Source organism: Balaenoptera acutorostrata, chromosome 4, assembly GCF_949987535.1.
Source record: "Balaenoptera acutorostrata chromosome 4, mBalAcu1.1, whole genome shotgun sequence".
Lineage (NCBI taxonomy): Eukaryota > Metazoa > Chordata > Mammalia > Artiodactyla > Balaenopteridae > Balaenoptera > Balaenoptera acutorostrata.
In genome coordinates this window covers 115185472-115210317 of record NC_080067.1, presented here as the reverse complement: position 1 = coordinate 115210317, position 24846 = coordinate 115185472, and positions in this window count along the sequence as shown.

Below are 24846 nucleotides of genomic sequence, written 5' to 3'. Positions count from 1 at the left end.
ATTTTAAAAAGAGAATGCAAAGATGTCACTATTACCAAATTACTGATTTCTTTAAAAAGTCTTTCCAAAAAACAGGAATAAAAAGTTAATTACCTTATATTAGAGAGCACAAAAGGTTCAGGACTTTTTATTTCCGTCAAGCATAGCCTTGTCTAATCATTAATAGCAGAATGTTAGTGATAAAAGAGAAATAAGCCAAGTGACAGCTTTCCTTATGTTCACTCAGCAAATACATGCTTAGCCATTTAAACCATCTGGTACACAAGTGTTAGAGCAGTGAATGACTGGTGGGAAAATCAGTGGTGTGATATCAGTGGGGAGAGTCCACTAAAAAAGAGAAAGGTTTCCAACTGTGACAAGAGATATAAACAAAGGACCTGAGTGGTCATTCCCCATGAAGTACAGATAGCTAAGAGAGAAATTGGAGTCAAAGGGAAGTTAGAGTTGATAATCTAGGTTGGAAGCCCCACTGCTACATTCTTTAGTCTGCTGTACTTTAAGGAGTAAACTAACACTGTAAAAATAACACTTGGATGAAAACCAAGCTGTCTTCCAACACACAAATCAATATTGTTTGAAAAGGAGGAATTTTTGCTGAGAGCTGTGTCTCACGCATGCTGTTGATGCAAGCGTGATGATTTGGTTTGTTCGTCTTAACACTTTAGTTGGTGTTAATCATGGCAGGTATTAATAAAAGTAGAATTCATGATCCTGATTTATTCTACCATAATTTTCTCTGGGTAATTGAAAAATGCTTTTCAAAAAAGGTGCTGTAGCTATCCTTAGTAGTAGATAACATACAAAGAATAATTGGAGGAAAGGTGGTCAACCAAATGGTGGAAATTAAAAATACCAGAGAAAGATATAAGCTATATAACTTAATCAAATATAATTGCCACATTCCAGTGATTTAGTGTAATTATAGGAGAGTCTTCTTGCAGTGATGGTACCACATGACAGTGCAGAAATGGCACTTTAGAAACTTAAAGCGATAACATTAAATATAAATTACATTATGAGGTTTGTATATTTTTTCAAAATCTGGTATTATTTTGTGTGTTCAGTTATATCTCTCACTAAACTCTAAAGTGAAATTTCTATTACAACTAATCGAATTTTTGTTCATTTATTTTGCATTGTTCACATGTAGAAGAAGCTACCTCTACTCTGTACAATGTCTTTTTCTCTGTTTAGCCTCATTCAGCATTTCTTCAAGTCTGACTTCCTCAGGAATGTTTCCCTAATGATGGTTCCCTATAATGAGCAACCCTATTAAATGACTATCTGGAATGTGAACTGTAGCTTACTGCCATGTTCCCTAATGTTATTAGTATAAATTTGGCACACTTATCATATCAGCATTTGTTCAGGATTATTTTATTTTTTTCTGCAGTTTGTGTGTATAAATAATGTCTCCCCAAGTAGATTATAAATAATTTTTTACCATGAACATGGTACCAGATACAATTATTTTTGATCATGGACATGGTACCAGATACCAGATACATAGTTAAGGTTTCATGAGGAACACAGAGACCATTATAGAATTCCTTTCTTTTTAATTAGTGTGAGATTTAGCATAGGAATGTTGTGCTTTAAAATTATTGAACAGGCTGGAGGAGCAAAGTCAAACATGGAAGCCACTAACTCTCAGCTTTAACTATAGCTTTCAGAGAATGAGAAAGGTGTTCCTCTCACTCAGGTAAGGAATTTCAGGATTTCACTACTGATGTGTACAACTTCCTGCCATATTCAGGTAGATGAATCAGAAGGGAATGCTTAGAAACCATTGCAGAAATTCCCAAGCTCATCCATCTGTCTGATGATGCTGGCAGAAGAAGAATATATCTTTTATCTCTCTTCTAACTTCAAGATCTCACATGATTTCATCTCATTGATGTAACAGAAATGAAGTGGCTCTGTAGGCAAGGGAGTCTAGGAAACACAGTTCCTAGTCTTACAGCTCCAGCAACAGAAGGAAGAGTATAATATGAGGGGAGGGGATTTAAGAAATTTTTCTAAATCGTACTCAGCTGTTGAATGGGGATGTGTCAATTATTTGAAGTCATTTATCTCAAAAAAATCCTTTTAATAAATTAGTTAATTCATAACTTAACTATTTTATGATTAAAACTATTATTTGTATCAATGAGTCTCCCATTTAGGGAGAATGGATGAGAATAGAGTGTTTTGTGGTTCCCTGAACATAGAAGGACCAACCCACTTCTCAGACAGAATAGCTGGTGACAGTAATACACCAGGAGAAACTAATAAGAGATGCATGCAGATTCCCATAGGTGGATGGGACTATGGGCAGCAAGTCACTGAAGCTAAAGTTTTATGATAACTTAAGGTATTTTAAAGTTTTAAAGATTATTCAAGAAGAAGAAGCAACTGTACTTCCTTTCCCAAAGTTTTTACACTACATGAGTTTCTTGTAACCTTAAAACCACCCTTGGGGACCTATGAAAAGACAAGTAAGGTTCAGGTTAAGGCTTTTCACCAGTTCAGTGGGATGGTGACCCAAAATGAAACTTTAGATGAGTTATAGAATTCTGTAAAATTATATTTCTGCCACACTCAAGTGTAAATTAAGATGAATACTTTCTGGAGAAGGATATTATATCTAAATTAGATTTTAGTTTATGAAGCTGAAGGAAGAATTTCATGGGATTCTACATTTATATTTTTGTGCTTGAAAATATTTGTTTTTAAACAATGAAGGTGAAAATATGTCTCTAAGGCAGGAGTGGTAGATGCTGCTACTCACAGGTTTGGACAGCAGATTTACATCTTTATCCTTCTGCTATAGGATTACTATGTACAGTTAGAGTTATAGATTTAGTTATAAACCCTACCCAGCTTTCTCCCTCTTATGCCCCTTGTAGAAGACCCCCAGTTGTGGTTTTACCATTCTAAGGCACTTTTGATCAATATTACACTAGTCTGTCAGGAAATACTACACTGGAAATTATTATCGGATTTTATCATGGATATTAAAGAATTATGATATTCATTTTTATAGCTTCAACTTTAGCCAAATATTTTGTTAGGAATATTTGTATATGAACTGCATAGTAACTATCAGTCATTGGGAATCTGTGGCCATTCATACCTCAATCAAATGACACCAAAAAATAACAAAGGTTAGTAGAAATAGGTGAAAGAATAGAAGAAAATGGAAATTTACCATGTTCCCTAGACATCTGTAATATGTTGTGCCTTTTTAAAAATATAAGGAGAAATATATTTTCTTCCACATTTAAATCAAACATTATATCATTGTGGATAATTTACATTTTATATTTCATCATTACGTTAAAAATATATATAAATTATCCAGGATATGTGTGTGTGTATACATGTATACACACATATACATATATATGTATGTTATAATTATGAGATAATGCCCATTAATATCATTCTTTTTTAAAATAGACCATTTTTGGTATGTAATATTTTCACATGTTAAAATGTCAAGTCAGGAGTTTTGAAGGGTCTGAGATTTTACCCTAATTGTACACTCGAAACTTAGTTAGCCTCTCATGGTTGCACATACCCTGGCAGATAAACACAAGGCTTTTGGGTTAGAGACAAAGGACAGTATTAATCATAGCAATAGGTGTGAATAACATATTGCATCAATTCCTCAAGTCCCAATTCTCTCATGTGACACATTAAAGACTGTGAATTGCCTGTGTATACAGTCAGAGTATTACAAAAGATGAACCTTGAGATTAAGAAACCCTGATTTTATATGGGGGCTGCCCATAAACTTGACTATTTATCCTACTCTAGAGAAAGATGTTCTCTTAATATCCTGGAATGCAATTGAACCTTCCTTGGGAAAAGAGGGAGATGTCTCTATCTTTGCTATCTTGGAATGTAAGTAAATCTGCTTCAGTGGGAACCACTGTCTCTATTTTTCCGACGGTGTGCACTTATACAAGCACAAACACAGAAAAGGTCTTTTCAGACCATCACTTTTCTGTGTTTGACATCAATATTGAAAAAGTATAACCATGATCAAAAATGCCTTAGAATGGTAAAACCACAACTGGGGGTCTTCTACAAGGGGCATAAGAGGGAGAAAGCTGGGTAGGATTTACAACTAAATCTATAGCTCTAACTGTACATAATAATCCTATAGCAGAAGGATAAAGATGTAAATCTGCTGTCCAAACCTGTGTGAGTAGCACCGTCTACCACTCTTGCCTTAGAGACATATTTTCACCTTCATTGTTTAAAAACAAATATTTTCAAGCACAAAAATATAAATGTAGAACCCCATGAAATTCTTCCTTCAGCTTCATAAACTAAAATCTAATTTAGATATAATATCCTTCTCCAGAAAGTATTAATCTTTTTTTTTTTTTTTAATAATTATTTATTTATTTATTTATTTTTGGCTGTGTTGGGTCTTCATTTCTGTGCGAGGGCTTTCTCCAGTTGTGGCAAGCGGGGGCCACTCTTCATCGCGGTGCGCAGGCCTCTCACTATCGCGGCCTCTCCCGTTGCGGAGCACAGGCTCCAGATGCGCAGGCTCAGCAATTGTGGCTCACGGGCCCAGCTGCTCTGCGGCATGTGGGATCTTCCCAGACCAGGGCTCGAACCCGTGTGCCCTGCATTGGCAGGCAGATTCTCAACCACTGCGCCACCAGGGAAGCCCTAATCTTAATTTACGCTTGAGTGTGGCAGAAATATAACTTTACAGAATTCTATAACTCATCTAAAGTTTCATTTTGGGTCGCCATCCCACTGCCCACTTTTGGAAAATTTTAAAATGTTATTTTTTTCTTAAAACATAAGATATTTATGTCTAGATGGAAAGCAGTTTAATTTTAGTTTTCCTTTCTCCATTCTCCTGAGAATTTCATCTTAGTAGACTTAGGCTTAAGAAGGAAATGATGTTAATAGTGGGTCCATGATGGTATTTTGGAAAACAGACCAGTTATTATATTTAGAGATAAATTAACAAAGGGCATTTATTGTACTTTAGCATTTGACAACAGAAAATGTCCATAATGAATTTATTCACGGGAATAAATACATTCAGTTCTGTTTAATTAGTAGTTTGTGAACAGCAGGGATTCCATACTACGTGGGAAACTCCTTTGCAGTATTTCTGATAAATGGATACCACTGTATTTGCCTGATTGAATGATTTCAGTGGTAGAGATTCATCACTTTCATCTGGAATTATGAATTCTTCAAACGCTGTATAATTGTAACACATCTTTTTGGTGTCATACTGGGCCAATATTTGGTGGTACTGTATAACTTATAGAAACAATTTTAATATGCAATCATACACCTAATTTTCTGCAAATAAAAAAATATATAATATTATCTAGTTAGTAACAGACCCAGGCCAGAATTCTTTTTTTTTGTTTGTTTCCACTGTTCGTGTTTTTCATTATGCCAGACAGTAAGATAACAGTTGTAGTCGTATAACCATTACTACTTTTACTATGGGCCTGGCTAGCACTGAAAATCCCGGATAGACACGGATTTAAAAAACAAAGAAAACATTTCTAAAGCAAACTGAGGAATAAATTGAGCCTTTATTTACTTTGAACTTGATTTATAACCTGAAATAGAGGAAAAATGTATTTTTTTTGAAAGTGTGTGATTGAGAGATTTATAACATGTAAGACTTTACTGTTTGAAGTGAAAGAATTGTTTCACACAGTAAAAAGTATGTTTCAAAAAGTTTGTAAATATCTTCATTTTGCTCATAAATATTTTTTGAAAAGCCAGAATATTCATGTTAATAAGGTAAAGTTAATTTCACTATTATATGCATTAAATATTAGTTTACTTCAAATAAATAATCAATGTCTTCAAAGTAGGTTACCAAAACCATATAGGAGTAATAGTGTACATTCTTGATTCTTCATAGTTTCCTGCTCAAATCAGAATTACCAGTTTGATCTTAAAAACCTCAAATGAGAATTTTCATCTGAGAGCCTTTTATTGCGCCTGAGCAGTGTGAATAGGCAGCCTGGATAGATGTTTTCTTTGGACCTACTGTTCTCCATATGCTTCTTTGCTAGCAAATTCCTGCTGTGAGGATTATCATCTGTTGCTAGGATATCATGAATCAGTAGATGATTCTAATCTACTCCCACAGTACCTCACATTTATAACCCCTTATGCATCAGTAAAACTGACCAGAAGAGAGTATTTCACTGTAAAGTAGTATTCAGTGAGTAAAATGTGTACAAATTATTTTGTGAGATCATATTCAAAGTAGTTCACAGCAATTGCTTAGAATTTACATTCCCATAATGTTCACCTAAATCGTTATTATTCCCTATATTATTAGAATCACTTATTCTCATATTCCATTCAGTATTATATTTCCAAAACTAAATTATCAGTTGTACAGATTATTAAAGAAATTATAAAGCTTAATTTTGTACATTTGCCACAATTCCTTAGTTTAATGACGACATTTGTCTCAACAATCTGGTGGGCTAAGCCATTTTCCAGGTCAGCTTAAGTACCTTAAACAAAATCTACTGAAAAAGTAACATTAAATCATGTCTTTAGCATAAATGCACAAATTCAGAAAGGTCAGAGAAGAGAGCTAAGCTTGGAGAGCACTAAAGGAAATAAACTGAGCTGGGCAAGCATTGGAGCCAAACAAAATGATGCTGAGACAGGACTCAGCGAGGTTAGAAGCCCAGCTAAGCTAACGGAGAACAGTGCTGTGTTCAAAAAAAGAGCAAGAACTCTAGGGAAAGCTTAGAGGTTGTTAACAAAATTTGTTATGAGTTCCTCTACCTATAAATGGACCTTAGCTGTTTCAATCCCATCTGTGAACTGTCTGGGCATACAGAGAGTCATTGCTGAAATATAATAGTGATGAGTTAATTAGGGGGAAAATTAGTAGGCTACTTTAATAGACTATTGTTTTCTTACTTAATCTGTTTTTCAAAAATAAAATATGTAGAACTCCACTTCTAGCTATAACATATTAAGTGCTATTTGATCGGTTCTACCATTGTAAACAATACTTAAAATAGACAAAATATATGAGACAGTTCTTTTCAGGCGTTGGACAGCAGGAAGTTCAAGTTTATAATTCATGATAGAAGGGAAACTCTTGAGGTGAACCACGTGATCAGCCTTGCTACAAGCTGCACTGAGCTAGAGTCCAAAAAATCATGGCGGTTCCCTGAGCAAAATGATCAGATCAGCTGAAGAATTTGGAATCTACAGGACAAATCCTTAGAGGGAAAGTAGCTGTGCAAGTGCGGGACCTCAGAAATCATTGTGAGAATTTCCCCGATGAATCCTTATATGACAGCTGGGCTGTATATGCCCAGAGCAAAAGCTCAAGGCTTGTCAGAGAGTGCACCCATTTATCAAACCTACTACAGGTTTGAGAGGCAAGCAAGTCAGTACTGGGAGATTTTAAATTTTCAGTTCATCATAATATCAGAATAATATGTTCATCATAAAAGGCATTTGGCTGAAACACCAGGATTATATGTAAGAATCACAATGACCACACATGACAAGAATTTATATTCCAGAACTGCTTAACAAAACCAATAACCAAGGCCTTACAAGATCTTCACATATACAGACATTAGAGTTTAAGTCATGCCAAGCTAGAAGGGCCTTGGAAACACCTTGGGTTTTTTTACGCATCTACCCTAACACATCCTAAATTTAAATATACACAAGATCAAGATGATTAGCCAGTAATTTAACTATCTGCTAGAACTAAAATCAACACATGTCACAGGAAGATAGCAGAACCCAGAGTCTTTACTATAGCTAATCTGTAACATAAAGCATTTAATAAAAATTATTAGACATGTGAAGAAACATAAAAAGGTGATCCAAAATCAAGAGTTCAAGAAGTCAATTTTCTTAAATTGAAGTATAGTTGATTTACAACATTGTGTTAGTTTCAGGTGTACAGCTTAGTATTTATACTGAATACATTTCATGAAGAAATGCCCAGAAAAAAAAAAATTCAAGCAGTTGAAAAAAAGGCTTTGAGATGACACAAATATTGAACTTAGAAGACAATGATTTAAAAGCAGCTGCTTATAAACATGTTCACAAACTTTAAAAATAATATCTTAATGAATGAACAGATAGGTGAACTCAGCAAAGGAGCAGATACTATAAATAAAGAACCAAATGGACATTCTATAATTGAAGGGTATAGTAATGTAAATGAACAATTCACTGGATAAATATTGACAGAATACAGACTTAGAGAACTTGAGGAGTTAACAACAGAAAAGCTCAAATCTGAGGAACAGAGAAAAAAAATGAAGAAAATTAGCAGAGACTCAGGGAAACTGTGATACGATACCATATGTCAAACATAACTTTAACTGGAATCTTAGAAGGAGAATAAAATGAGAGTAAAGTAGAAAAAATATTTGAAGATAAAATAGTTGAATTTTTCTAAAATTAGGGAGAAAAATCACTAATATACAGATTCAAGAATTTAGTTGTCCCTTAGCAGGATAAATGCAAAGAAAGCCATACCTACTCAAATCGTAAGAAAATTCATAAAAACTGAAGATAAAGAGAAAACGTTAAAAGCTGTCACAGTGACAAGATATAACATAGAAAGGAAACCAAATATGCAGATTGGTTGATTATTCTTCAAAGACAATGGAGAACAGAGATAATGGTTTTACAGTTTTAAAATGCTGAAGAGGGAAAACAAAATAAAACACTTCCCTCCATCAACTCAGATTCCTTATTAATTCCCTCACGTACTTAATTGATTAATCCAATACATTTTCCTTAGTAGAGCCAAGATGCTTTCTTTTTAAAAAGCAAAAGCAAACACGATACAATTTTATAGAAGAAAGAAGAACAAATACATATATTCTACTTGACAAGGCCTTTTTTATGACAAGGTTGAACATGATGTTGATTTTTCTGAGGTTTTATCTCATTCTTTCATTTGGAACATATTCCTCTGTTTCTTCAGTTTGCTTGACTCTCTGTGTTGGTTTCTCTTCATTAGATAAAACAGCTACCTCTCCCAGTCCTACAGGAGATGAAGCTTATCTTTCAACCCTGCCTCGACTCTTTGTGGTCTCTCAAAATTTTGTGATTCTATAAGCAGCCTATCGTATTTTTAATGGCTTCCGGTAGTTGAGGGTTTGCTGAGACTTGTCAGGGTCCCAAAGAGAGGGATCTCAGTCAGCACCTAGATTCATGCTGATTGGGAGCCACGCCCTCAAACAGAAGCTTTTAAAGTGTGCAAATATATATAGTCCTGTGGGAACACCAAGTGCAAGCCCTACTGACCATCAGTGCCAGGTGATCTAGCGTTGTCCCCTGGGTGGCAATTGCAAAAATCCAGACTCCAGACTAGTGTATAAGCGTCTGGGAGATACCAGCAAGCTGTAGGGAGGCAGAGGGAGAGCAGGAAGATGGCACTCACCAGGAAAGAAAAAAGGAAAAAAAGATGGCGCCCACCAGTCTCTATCCCCAGAGAACTACTTAGCACTCCCCCAAATGTTGATCACATCAGATACCTGCCTCTCAGCCTGACATTTCAAGACAAGCAAATGAGCCTCTTCCGCACAAAGTCCAAGTGGCCTCAATTGGCTGCTTCCTCCCTGGGCCCTGATGCAGGTGAGTGTCAGTGCACGAGCCATTTGAGAACCATTTCTCAGATCTTATAACCCTTGTGAGTCCTGTGGACACAAAACCTGTTGGTTTTCAAAGCTAGATGTTTTGGGGACTTCTCTGGGACTTCACCTGGGACTTCTCTCAGGTGCAGGTCTTAAAAGTTGGGGATGCCTGGTGTGTTCCAACCCTTTGCTCCTCAGAGAGAAGCTCTGGGTTTTGAGTTCACTTCTGACTGTAAGGGTGGGGTTTCTGGTGAGACTGTGGCCCAGCTTCTTATACCCACTTGCTGTGGGCTTTCTCTCATTTGTCAGATGCATAGGAGTGCTCAATTTTTAGGGCTTTTTCAGAGGAACTTGCTCCATATGTAGCCATGGATTTGGTGTATCTATAGGAGAAGATGCTTTCTAATATGTAAATGACACCCTTGTTTCTAATTATTCACTAGCTGCCATTTTTCCTGATGATAAAATCTAAACATCATTTTCACAGCACTGTATAAGTTTAAGGTGTACAACATAATGATTTGACTTACATACATGACAAAATGATTACCACAATAAGTTTAGTGAACATACAGGTACAAAGTAAAAGAAAAAGGAAAAAAAAAAATGTCCTTGTGATGAGAGCTCCTAGGATTTACTCTCTCAACAACTTTCATTTCTTAATGTAGTGTACAAGACACGTAAACCTAATTTTTCAGCTCCACCTTCATATTTTCTATAAAATCAAGCTATATTGAACTTCTCTCTTTTCCAACAGAATACCATGTTTCCTCTTTCATCCCTGACATTTGAACATAAAGTTCTCTCTTATCCCTGTCTCCTCTTCATACAATCCCTCATATTTTATTAGCATGGTATATTATTTAAGATATTCTGGATTATAATGTGTGAACAGACAACCCTCCATTTAGAGTATCTTAAAACACCGGAGGTTTAAAATATTCTCATGCTAATTGTACTGCTGGTTGAGGAAACTTCCCAGGTAGACCAGCCTCCATGTGCTGAAAGTCTTCACATCAACATGTGCTGCCATGATTGCCGGGGCAGGGGAAGAAAGGCATAGAGAGATAAGTCCTGGCATTTATATACATGTACTGGGAAGAAACATATAACTCTTCTCAAAATCCATTGGCCAAAAGGCAGAACAGTATCATCCCTGTTTATGCTGGAAGATGAGGCTAAATTACCAAGTCACAGTGAATAGTAATTATCCATATCTGGTAACACCTACTGCTCCTACCTCTTTTTAATCTGAAATGTCATTTCCTCTTTGAGAACTTTCTTCCCCACAACTCACCCCCATTCCAGACTTGATACTCCTCTTATTTTTTTTTCCTAGAGCATATCATAGATGTCTTACATCAGCAATTATGTTGTTCTGCTGGTGTTTATTTAATCATGTATTTCCCCCTGCTATAAAGAAAGCTACCCAAGGTCATTTTGCAGAATAATGTCTACTGTGATGGCAAATTATAAGTAGTTTGTTAATATTTATTAATAGTTATCAAATGTACAAATAAACAAATTATTTGCGCTCCTCAGTCACGAAGCAAAAATCGTCAACAGAATTTTAAGAAAAATTTAGTCCTATACTTTCAGAGTGTCATATCTAAAATAGAAAATTTAAAATACCTTAAATTTTACCAAAGTATTATGCAACTCATCACTCTTAAAGATATTGAACAAAATATTACTCAATAGAGTGAAGAAGTAATAGATTAAAATCTACTGACTGGTATGGTGAATTCAGAGGAAAGTTAGGAAGTAAATAAAAAACATTAACGGTGGTGATCTGATTTGGATATTTAGTATGTCATTTGCAATTATTTTATATCTAATATTCTTAAAGATCTTGCAAGTATCCAAAATGTTTTTACTTAATAGTTTGAGTTTCTGGGATCCATATCAAACAAATTGTAATCTAAAAGTATTGAATGACCTCTTTAAAATACATTCCAAAAAGGCATGTAGCTCCATGAAAGTTATTAAGTGTGACTTTAGTGTAAATTCAAATACCTCACTCCTTCAAAATTAAGTTTGATATGCTTATTTCAGATTTGCCTTACTTATATTTTAGAACGCATACAAAAGGAGAAATGAAATTGGAAACAACACCTATTTGCTTGGAAATTTCTTTCCTATATTCACACTCTGCTTATATTCATCATAAAGTGCTTTTCAGGTTTAAACATGAAAAGCTTGCTTATTCTCATAGTTGAGGAATAATGTAGTGCTAATGTATACATAATTGAAGCATAGAGAATTCAACTGAGTTCTACCAAAATAAGCATGGAACTTTACATGAGCCAAGAGAGAACTATCTGGATACTTGGGGGTAAATGATAGTTTGTGGAAATATTTATGAAACAAATAAGAGGGAATTCCAAAGATAATTCTGCCAAAACATCTTTTACATGTATTTTTATAGGTATGTATATTTTTTTGTCACATAAAATAAAAAACATTTCCTCAATTTTAATATATTTTTAATAGTAACTGTACATAGAGTATACAATATAGTGTATGTCAATACAATAGAGTGTTTTGTATCCAATACAATAGAGTGTTTTGTATTCAATAAAATGATATAATTGGATGAGATTAATAAGAAATATTTAAAATATAATGTTAAGTACAATATTAATATAAATACATATTTGAAATATGCTTATAATATTATGAATAATATTTAATCATGTTTAATAATTATAATAATGTTATTTAAATAACAGCTGATATACATTAACAGAATATATGTCAGACTTTTGACTAAGTATTTATGCTATTGCATTTTAAAAGAATGAATATGAAACAAAATTAAATGAACAATTGGGAAAAAGGACATTCAATATCTAGTGTTCTACAAAGGAACAAAAATTTATTTTAAATCTGATTTCTGAATGAGTCATAGCATTTTACTTTTTAAAAATTTCTTTGCACTTTTTTTTCAAATTTAGCACCAAGAGCTATTAACTCTACATATTATTAATTGTACTATACAAATAATAAGTGCCATGAATATGTAGTTCTTCTAAAGAAATTTTTTATATTATCAAAATGTTAACATTAAAGACTATGAGAGTCTTTAATGAGAAGTGAAATTAACAGTCTATAATTTAAAAGGAAAAATAGAGCTAGAGTAGCCATCACATTAACAAAAAGAGAAATATTTAATTATAAATATATTCATAAGGTAAATGTTGACTCCTTAGTAGCAATACAGTTCTTATTTCAGAAAAAAGCATTTAATGTATAGAACTATAAAACATGTTTTTTTCCCTCTGTGTTCTCTTCCATTTGTGTAATTGTGACACCAACTGTCATATGTACATTTAATGTAGGATACATTGCATCAGTCAATAGAGACTGTTAAGTTCTATAGTACTATAGGCACATATGAATCTGAAGTCATTTTATTTTCTTCAGTAGATATTGTGAGAAGGGAAGGCTAAGAATAAATACTTCTTGGAAGAGATTATAGGTGCCAATGCTCTTTCTTCTGGGGGTTCTTGGGAACGTGTCAGGCAGTACATGCTAGTGTACAGTATATGTGATTTTTCTTCCCTTCATGAATGTGTTCCTTGCATATTTGTTTACTTGTAAGAGAAGAAATTAATGCTAGTAATTAATTAATGGAAGACACCAAGGGAAAGAAAATGACTGATGTCAGGGCTGATCCCAAATTGACTATCACACTCAGATAATCATAAATTTACCATTACCCAGATCCTTTCTCTTTAGAAGGCAGTTTAGAGACCATCTAACCATACTGAAGCCCAGACCTTGATGGGCGTTAGGCATTGTTCTCACACTATTCCAAAGGGTTTCCAATACCTCTCTTCATTTGCCTGAATAGATTTAAGTAAATACCATTCCCCTCCTTTGTCATATTTCACATGATTTTGACCTGGGGACATATTAGCCTTCATTATAGGTTAAGTACTGGATACCTGAAAGTAGCTGTGAGCAACATGAGAGCCAATAGTACACAAGGAGAAAACAACCAATGCCAATGCAGGTACACTGGAGCTGCATCTTGGTGGACAATGAGGTCTGCTTCAAGGAGAATAAAGCCCTTGTTTCTCAGAAGAGCCCTGGACAGAGACAGGGTGAGAAAGTTAGCAAATAAAAAATAGAATGAAAAATGCATGAAAAATATAATAATCCAGGGTTTTTCTTTTCTGTCTAGACTAATTTTTAATGAAGTGCACTCATCAGCTACATTAACTGAATGTTTTGCTATAAATTTTAAGTATATGTATCTCTTCTGAATTTTGGATATTCTGCACTGTTTTGGAAAAAATAAATAAGCTAACTGGAAATATTTTATAAAAATAATAACCTGTAAAAATGTGTTTTAAAATGATTTTAGTGTTATGGTTATGCATTCAGGTATTTGTTTTCATTAAATTGAATTAAAATCAATTCCCTGACTTGGAAAACTCTTTATATCTCTAAATAAAGGAGTGTAAATAAATGTTTTAGTTCTTTTAACATTCTTTTTAAAAATCCTAACAAACAAAAACACAATTGCCTATTGAAAATGATGACATTTCCTTCAAAAAAAAAAAAAGAAACCAATTCTAATTAGCTAGTAAAAAGTATCTTTAATTTCAGAGTTGCTTAGAAGGTCCATAAGGTATTGCAAAAAATTTGAATTACTACAAGAGTTAACAGTGGCAACTCAAGTCACTGCTTCCAGTATGATTCCATATGTATTCATATATGTACATGTATGTATGTAAAATGAATATATATAATTGATTGCATATATATTTATATTTGTATATATATGTACATACATGCATATATATTATGTGAGAAATAATCACTATTTTTAAATTTAAAAGCAAGTTAATATAGAGGGTTTAAAATTATGTAATGGAAATGTGAAGTTTCAGAATAAGAAACTTTCATGTCTGAGGCAAAAGCAGCAAATGCAACTAATCCAGTGAACACAAAAGATAATAATGTAAAACTACCTACCTATATCTCCTAGTTTTAATTCAAAAAGGATGGTGACCGGGGTAGAAGTTTGACCACTAAATGAAATGGCATAAAAGGAAGAGAAAAAGAAATCTCTACCTTCTAAAATTAAAATTAAAATGTCTTTTATATTTTTGAAATAAAAATAAACCTTAATTTCTCACATCAACATATCTAAGTGCTATAGTTCATTGAAGCTGCTTGGGCATCTGTAAAATTAAAGAAAAATGAATTACAGATTTTTTAATGAAATAAGTTGCCAGACGGTCATTACTCTCAATAGTGCTTACCAAGGAAAAGATTTTCTTTGCTCTTTAAGCATGAAAAAAAGGAGGCATGTTTAATGGCTCCATAGGGATGATAGTTTGTTTTCAAATCTGCTTCACAAAATGTTGGCTTTGAAGATGATTTTTTTTTTTTTATGTTCCTAGATTGGAATTTTAGAGTTTTTGTTTTTAGTACTGTTTTTCTGTAATCAAATGATAAACATAATAAAGTGTATAAAAGAATAAAGAATAATTCTCTTTGAAACCAAGGGGATGTCTTAACAAAATATACATGATATCTTTGTTTAAAAATTACCTGGTATTAACAGCAACAAGAATAAATTAAGTCAAGTGTTCAACACTTTATCTTGATCTTGTAGTGGGTTTTTATTTTCAAACAGATCTTTGCAATGTGTTTGCATTATAAACAATATGGAGAGAAAGATTTTAATGAGTGTTAGAACCTGCTGATAGTTAATGGTTCCCCCTTTAACAAAGGGATTCACAAACACAAATATATATAGGTTAGAATTATATATTATAATATGATGATTCAAATGCTTTATTACTTAAAAATTAATCAAGCCTATAATTAATAACTTTTATTTACTCAAAAATGTAAAAATAATAGGCAACAGATTTAAAATTACTACAAAAAAAAGATAAAAGGGATTTTAAAATTATCACACTTTAATGCAAATTGTGCCAATATTACAACGTCTTCATCCTGGTATCTAAACTCCATTCACAAGTAGATCTCTGGGATTAGGTTCTAAAAATCATGAACTAGTCCTACAATCCCTTGTTATTTATATTTCTCAAACTGTCAGGAAAAAAATGAAGATCTTTACAATGGTAGCATTTTCAAAGAAATCAGAAATAATGTGCAAATTATAGCTCTTGCCTTGCACCACCTTGCATAGTACATACCTGCCTTAAAAACAAATGTTTAGTCATTGAATTTTGCCAGCAATTATTATCTATTTTAAGAGATACATTTTCTTATTATTACTTACTCTAACAGTGATCCACTCAGTTGTGTCTTTGCATGTATCAAAACACAAAATTTATAAATCCATCAGATTTGGGCATTATTTTAGGCCACACCACCAAATGCATAATATACATCACCTGTTCTGATGTGCATCCAATTTTGTGAACCTTTTTTTACAAGGCTCCAGGAATGTGTAAATATACAAAAGATTGTCTCTGCATTTAAAACAAAAAAACCTCAACAAAACAAAAAAACCAAACTTGACTTCAAGTTTTAGTTCACAGATGAAAGAGCTGGAAAGAAGTAGCTCCTATCCCTACAGGGGGAAAAAAAAAAAAAAAAAGTAGGAAATTACAAATTAATGGCTATTCATGAACTCATCAGAAAACTCAGGGCCCACGATAGAGTCATACTAAAATCTAGAGACATAGAACATGAACATTTACTTAAATGAGACAAATGTCACCAGACACAATATAATCTGATACAGTATTAGAGCACTAATGTTGACAAATTGCTGGGCTAGCATGAAAGTTTGAAGCTCCTGATGGTAAAGGCACTTAGGAAGGAAGTTTATCATTTCCTCTTAAAGTTACACACAGACTTGTTATATGACTCAGAAATAGCATTTTTAGGTGTTTACCCAAGTGAATTCAAAATGTATGTTCACACTAAAACCCATAACTGAATGATTATGGAAGTTTTTTTTTAACAATTAAAAACTGCACTTCAACAAGAGAATGGATAAATAAGCTGTGGCACATTTATATGAATAATATCTGCTAATGCAATAATAATCTCATGTTTCACTACCACTGTATTTGTGTCCGTTTGCCATATTATAACAGCATTCAGTTCATTGTTTTTGCTAAAAGATTGAGGACAGAAATTCTTGATGACCCAAGTCAGATGATACCTTTCCTTTGAATACCTCTGTAATATTTAATTCAGAATTAATCACATTCGCTTCCATGATTAAAAACCAACAAAACACAAGAATCCCCCCACCAAAAGAAAAAAAATCTTTTTGTATCCTTAAATATATTATGTAACTGAAAAAGAAAGCAGGACTCTACCTTTTCCAACTGTGCATTCAGTGTCTTTCATTTTGGAGATCTTCAATAGCCATTTGATAAATGGACTGATAGCTACCTTAAAACTCTTAATTATAATCAAATAATAAGGAAAATAATTTATAAGCCATAAGAAAATAATGTTTTGGGAATAATATGTTACTGGAATGCTATTAATGTCTAAATTAACTTTTATAAAAATTACTTAATTTTTATTATGTTGAAAACAATGGATAAAATATTATGCAATAAGATTTTTAGCTGCAATCTTTAAGGTATCTTAACTTCTTGACTCTCCATAGCTGTACTTCAAACAGTTATAGTGACACGAAATATAAAGGAAAGAAATTTTTTTCTACAAATTATTACATTTTGTCTTAACTCCTGTTCCAGGCATACTGGCTTTCAGAGTTGTATTCTTTTTTTCCCCTTGCATAGCACCTCAGCTTTATATATTTGAAATGTCAGTAAATGTAAAATAAATTATGACAAGTACTTTCAATCTAAATATTTATATATCATAAATATTTTGCAATTGCCTCCCATTGTTTACTAAAAATTGCTAAATAGGACTTCAGATATTCCTTTAGGCAATGTGTTTTCTGAGAAATACTGGAGGTAAGAGGCAGTTAGAACAGCAAAACTGTTTTATTTATTTAGTTTATTTAAGATGTACACATTGCCCAAAGCCAGTAGCACAGTGTACAGAACATAAATTGCAACACTTAAACTGAATGTACCACCTGACTAGAAGAAATAAATACTAAGGGGAATGGTATATATGGGAAATATAGGCAAGAGAGTTTCAGTAAAAGGCCATTCTGATATAATGCTTGCTTTATCAAGAAATTGGTTAAATTCCAGTGATAGTCTATCTGCAGAAGTTCAGCATTGGAAGGTAGATATGGATTTTCAGCAAAAGAAGTGCAGTTGATCTTACTGTGTATTTATGTTGCTTAAAGAATATGGTGAAATATGAAATACTCATCTATCAAATTATATATGAATTAAAAGTAGTAATATTCATAAATAGATTTGTAATTAAAATGAAGAATAGATTAAATATATTTATTAAATTACTTAAATAAAAAAGTTCAATAAAAATTGACTATTTTTAGGAAGAAAATTCCATGAAAATTTTGCTAGCTAATTTTTCCTATGAAATCTACAGTATTTCTCAGTAGTATTGACTTTATATTTCTGTGTAAATCCTACTGAAACATTACTTTCAAATTTTAATATAAAGATGACATCATAAACATTCTTAACAAAAAACAGACTAACAGTGTTTTTAAGGGTTTATGACATAAACTTTGCAGTAAGTTGAATGCTGGGCCACAAAAGATATGTCCAAGTCCTCATATCTGTGACCTATGAATGTTATATCATGTGAACAAAAAGTATTTATATCTGTAATTAGCTAAGGATTTGGACACAATGAGATAATCTTGAATTATGTTGATGGACTCAAATCGAATGACATGTGTCTTCATAAGAGTGAAGCAGAGGGAGATTAGAGGAAAGGACACATCCCCCCAGGAGAAAGTGATATGAAGCAAGAGGTGGAGATTGGAGTCATGCAGCTACCAGCTATGAAAAACCAAAGATTTCCTGCTGCCACAAGAAGCTAGGAAAACATCATGAAACAAACTCTCGTCCAAAGTCTCTGGTAGGAGTATGGCCTATTGACGCATTGTATTTAGACTCCTCAGCTCCAGAACTGTAAAGAAAGACATCTGCTGTTTTAAGCCATTTGATTCATGGTAATTTTGTTACAGTAGCCATATACTCTTTTTTATTTGTTATTTAAGTTTTTCATGTGGAGGAAAGAGTTCCAATTTATCCTTAATTGCATTTCCAAATCAGTAGAATACTAAAATATTTTAATAGATTTAATTCATTGCTTATGTACTCCTATCATCCATTCCGATTCCCTGTGCTTATTTGAACATTCTAATGAAATGAAATAGCACTTATGGTTATTAAAGAACATATTTTCATAGTAAAATATGAAAGAGACAGCTTGAATGTAAAGTGATGGAAATACATTTCAGGCAATCAAAAATTAAGATACAATTTTCTAGTTATGTTAACCTCAAGAAAAGTAAATTGTAAGGTCTAAAGACATTAGGATAAAGAAGATACCATTATAATGACAAGAAGAAGGAAATTGAACTTGAATGCACTTAGTAAAACAGTCTAAACATACGTGGAATAATAGTTGTAAAAATTACAAGAAAACATGACAATCGTACTTATAAATTTTAAGCATGTCACTAAAAAATTGATGTGTAAAGTCTATAGCAAGCAGAGAGATTAATACAGATGGGGAGGATTTAAAGAAAATCATTAACAAGCTGTACACAGTGGATGCTTATATGTTAGTAATCTAAAAGTTAGCGAATAGAAGTTCTTGGTAGTGTGCTTATACTGAAATAAATGGCAAGAAGTAAAGAATACTTTTTTTTTGAATTTTAAAAACACTCAAAGATTTTTAAAAGGAAATCATGATATACATGAACAAGTATACAGAACTGTTTTGCAATAGCAATCATACCGTATGACAAATGTGAATACTGTATTACTGCAAAAATTTCACTCCTAGCTATATATCTGAGATACCTTCTTGCATATGCCCATTGGGAAATGTATATAAAAGATTGTTCATTGTAGCAACTGTTTATATTTCAAAAAAACATGTGAAAACTGAACTGTTCCGCATAGGAAAACGAATAAACTATGTATTAGACAGAATTAAAAGTAATGAAATAATTCTACATAAGTCATCATGGATAAAACTCAAAAAGTGAAGAAAAAATTGCAAAGAGGTACGTAAATTGATAATAGTTAAATAAAATTTAAAACAATGCAAAAAATAATATGCCTTATTTATTACAAATAAGTTCATGGGACTAACAGAAAACAAAACAGGATGACTTTTGTTTGTGAGCAGTAAGGTTATCTGGAAAAGGCAGAGTTGATGATAGAATTTGAATTTGATTTTACAGTTTTTGCTTACATATATGGCAAATGTGTAAGATTTGTTTCAACTAAACAGTGATTATGTGGATGTCTACTTTTTTTTCCAAAATTTTATATGTTAAATATCTGTTTATTCATTTTAAATGAAAAGAACAAAAGAATGGACTTTTGTGATGTATATATCCTGAATCTTTGAGTTTTTGAAAATGACCATCTTTCCTTCACAAATAAAAACTGACAACTTGGCTTAGTATAGAATAATTGTCACAGTTTTTTTCTCTCCAAAATTCTTTATATGTTGCTTAATTATATTAATAGCTATTATATTGTGGAGGAGTGTGGCACTAACTCTGTTTAGTGCATAGAATGTTGCCTTTTGTATTGTCCCAAGGGGTACAAAATTCATTCTTTAAAGCTAAAATTCAAAAATTTCATCTTGATGTACACGAAGGTAAATCTTTACATAAGTTTTACCCGGTACTTGATGGGCTTTTTTATAAAAGTCGATTTAGATTATTATTTTTTTGATCCAGGAAAATTGTAGTGTCCACTAACTCTTTTCCTTTTGCTATTTCTTTGTCTCATCTTATGTCTTTTTAAAAAGTGAATCCTTCTTAATCATAAATATTATTATAAAGTAGTTCTATATAAAATTAATTTATATGTTTTATAGATTTTCTTCATCTAAAGTATATTTTTCCTTTGCATTCTTAGTATTATGCTTTTTGTTTTTTGAGTTATAGAATATCTTCATAGCTGCTTTTTGGTAGTTTTTTCCTGTTTATTCATATTTAAATGAGAAGGTAACTAAATAATCCATATTTTTGTAAGTGGGAAGCACATGTAATTTAGATTGCTCTTGTTTTTATTTTCTAGGCTCCTGATTGCTGCTAGATATTCCATTGTTTTAAGTCAGAAGTCTCATTGGTATATATAGCTTCCATCTATCCCTTTGATATTTTGTAGTCCTAAATTTTAAACATTCTATTGGCTTAAGAGGGAATATCTTTGTGCCTCATAACAGATAGATTATTAACAGATGTTAATTACCATCAATTAACATAATCTGTTAATATATTTATGAGGATATTCTGAGAACATGCAAAACAATACTTTGTAAGGAACTCTGAATAATTTTTTTAGCCAGTAAGTCCTATCCATAGTTCTTATAGGTCCAACATTTTCTCCTTAACACTTTATTTTCTTCAGAAATATAACTTTCTTTAAATCAGTTCTGCTATAATATACATTGAATAGATGGAAATATAGTGTAAGAATTGGTTCAAGTAAAAAGATATTAATGCACCAGATTTGAGAGTGAACTAGTCCTGACTAATTGGGAAAGCAGATACAAGGGTATTTTCTTTCTCAGCTTTATCCTTTCTGTGAGATAGTCTTCACAAGAAGAACTGCATGAATTGACAGAAATTGCATACTGACTTTCCCCCCGGTGAACTGACATAGATTTCTGTGGTTACTCCTGAGAATTCCTCATATTGACAAGCAGATAGTTAAAATGTCTTTCTTTTAGGACTATTGGATCTTTGCATCTCTAATATTGTTTTCATAAACCTTCAAAGAAATATTTTGTGAAGTCAACTATACATCACTAGCTTTTAGTCAATTCAAGCTAAAACTGCTATAAATAAAGTTGAAATGTACCTTCATGTATCAACCCTCTCATATTTTAAACTGCTTAAAAGCAGTTTTCTCTCTAATTTCTTGCTTCAACTTTAGTGTTTTGTGCAGTACTTGCACATGGTGAACTCTCAGTCATTTTTGTTCATCAAAATAAACTCATTGTATTTTATCAAAGTTAGAATTGAACTTCTAGGTAATTAAAATGTGAAAACCCAATGATATTAAGTTTTCCTTTCTGGAGAGTTCTCAGGCTCTCAGCCACTGAAATTGATCTCTATTTGATTGATAATTATTATGTAAAACAATAGTAATAAAATCTCAAGAGGCATATTGGTTGTCTCTAAAATATGAAAGATTTTAAAATAGGATATAAAATGAATTACATTATTTTAAAAGGCAAAATATTGTAATTCTTTAATCACTGCTATTTCAAAACATATATAGTCACAATGACATGCTATTTCTTTTGGAACAATTTACTACTTCATTTCTGCAATGTTACAACCCACTCCATGATACTGCAAAGGAAATATTAGTGAAATAACTGATTTCCCCTTTGTGGTAGAAATACCATTATTGGGGTATTATAGAAAAATCTAACAATAAATGGCTAAAATTATTAGCTCACTATGAGAACAGACCAAGACAATATGTATAAACTTGTTATGCATGTATTGTAAAATTCAATGAAAGTAACAGAGATGAACTTTCATGAAGATAGAAATGAGGCAGAATTATAAATCAAACAATTTTGTTGTTAAATGATTAAAGAGACTACTAATGTTAGGATAATAAAATTACTAAGAGAAAACGTGGAGAAGCAGAATGCACCTGTGTTTGGCCGGCACTGGTTGGGAAGATAATTCCATAAAGAAAGATTTTAATACCTTCCAAAGCTCTCTGAAAATTGGAGATGATTACATGAAGCCATCATAATTGTTCACCACGAGACATCAATATCATCCAACTGATTTCCCTTGATGTGATTCAATGCTCATCAACAAACCTCCTAAGTATAAATTTATATTTCTTTCAATTATTTTATCGGGGGAAAGATGTGGAAGAGTGAAAACTGTGCTCTTTGCTTTACAGATGTCTCTTTTGCTAGCATTCAGCATAAATATAACTTCATTAAGAATGGGTAAGGACATAACAGACAGATTATGTCTAATTTTACTCAAAATGTTGAAGTTTTTTACATGTGAAAAGCTAAAGACCAGAAACTGGACAAGGGTTCACACAAAAATAATGCCTTAAGATGAGATCCTGTCTCTGTGTATAAATTTTACCTTTAGGTATTATTGATAATTCATATTATCTCTTAGTGTGACAATGGGACACTTTGTATTTTATTAATGCCTTGAGGATAACTTTAATTGCCATGTACATAGTTCAGGAAACATTAGATTTTAGGTCTGGAAATTTAGAATGAATTTTTCCCTGTTAGATACTATTTAGTAATCTTAAGCATATCTTCTTAGTTTTCTAATCTCTATGCCAATAATATCTGTTTTTAGCTATATCAAGAGAGTGTCAAGATTTTTCAATTAAGAAAATAAATGTGAACTTCCCTGGTGACACAGTGGTTAACAATCCGCCTGCCAATGCAGGGGACATGGGTTTGAGCTCTGGATCAGGAAGATCCCATATTCTGCAAAGCAAATAAGGCCGTGTGCCACAACTACTGCTCTAGAGGCCATGAGCCACAACTATTAAGCCCACGTGCCACAGCTGCTGAAGCCTGTGCGCCTAGAGCCCATGCTCTGCAACAAGAGAAGCCACCGCAAGGAGAAGCCCTTGCACAGCAGTGAAGAGTAGCCCCACTCACCGCAATTAGAGAAAGCCCGTGAGCAGCAACGAAGACCCAACGCAGCCAAAAAATTAAATAAATAAATAAATAAATAAATATTTAAAAAAAGAAAAACTTGAAAAATTTTGGAAAGTGCTGTGTAACATTTAAAAAAACTAATATCGAGGTGCTAATTAATAGATTTCATCAATCTGAATAAAAATTTATTTTCCCATTGTTTAAAGTGGTCTTCAATAATCTCCTATTCAATGTTTTATTAAAGACTCCTTAAATTAATAAAGCATACGAATTTTATTCAGGTCATTTAATTTTTCTTTTTGCTTTTTCAGTAGAGCATGAAAAACAATTGTCATATTACTATTAAGGACTGACTGGCTTTCACTGATTATAGGACCAAAATGAAGAGTTGATATTTGGCCATCCATTAGTATTGTCCCAATAATTAAGAAAAACTTGTAAGATGGGTGAATTTTGCTGGAGATTACAAGGTAATTCTGGTATGCATAGAGAAAGGTACACAGTACTCAAAAACCATACTCAGGAACAGCTGGCTTGCATTTATAATTAGATTTGAACAATCATCAAAATGTAAAAGTGGTAAATAATTGAGCTTTATAAGACCTATATTAGTTCTACAAATAGGCATAGTACATGGATACTTCTCCCTTTGATCTAATTAGTAACATGAAAAGGAATTGGAAACATAATGGAACAAAAAGGAATTTAAAAATTCTCAGGTAGTCTTCAAATGGACTTGGTCATTTAAAGATGAGTTTGTATTAAAACAAATCATTTTAATCTGACAGAGGAACAAATAAATATTAATAGAACTAGCTAAGGGGGGAGGGAGGGATAATTTAGGAGCTTGGAGTTAACATATACACACTACTATATATAAAATAGATAACGAACAAGTACCTATTGTATAGCACAGGGAACTGTACTCAATATTCTGTAATAACCGATATGGGAAAAGAATCTGAAAAAGAATGAATATATGTATATGTATAACTGAATCACTTTCTGTACACCTGAAATTTACACAACATTGTAAATCAACTATACTCCAATATTTTTTTTTAGAAAAAGAACTAGTTAAGGTGATATATTGCTAGTTACAAGTAAGTTAAAAAAATTTAAAGTAAGGTCTACTTTCATCGAGAACAAGATTCCCTATGTTGTTGTTATTGAAATTGTAAGTAATTAACATGTATTGCTTTGCTTATTAAGAAAGTTAAAAAGCAAATGCTTTTGTATTATTTAATGTCTTTATATTACTGGAACTATAATAATTACCTGTGTCTATTGTTCTTTCTCTCTCTCTCTCTCTTTCTCTCTCTCCCTCTATATATTTATATATATATCTACTTTAGAAAACAGTTTCTCAATTAGAGATATTCATATTTAGGCAAACTATTATAATAAAATTAAAAACAAAAGCAATAGAGATATTTTCCTGGCATCT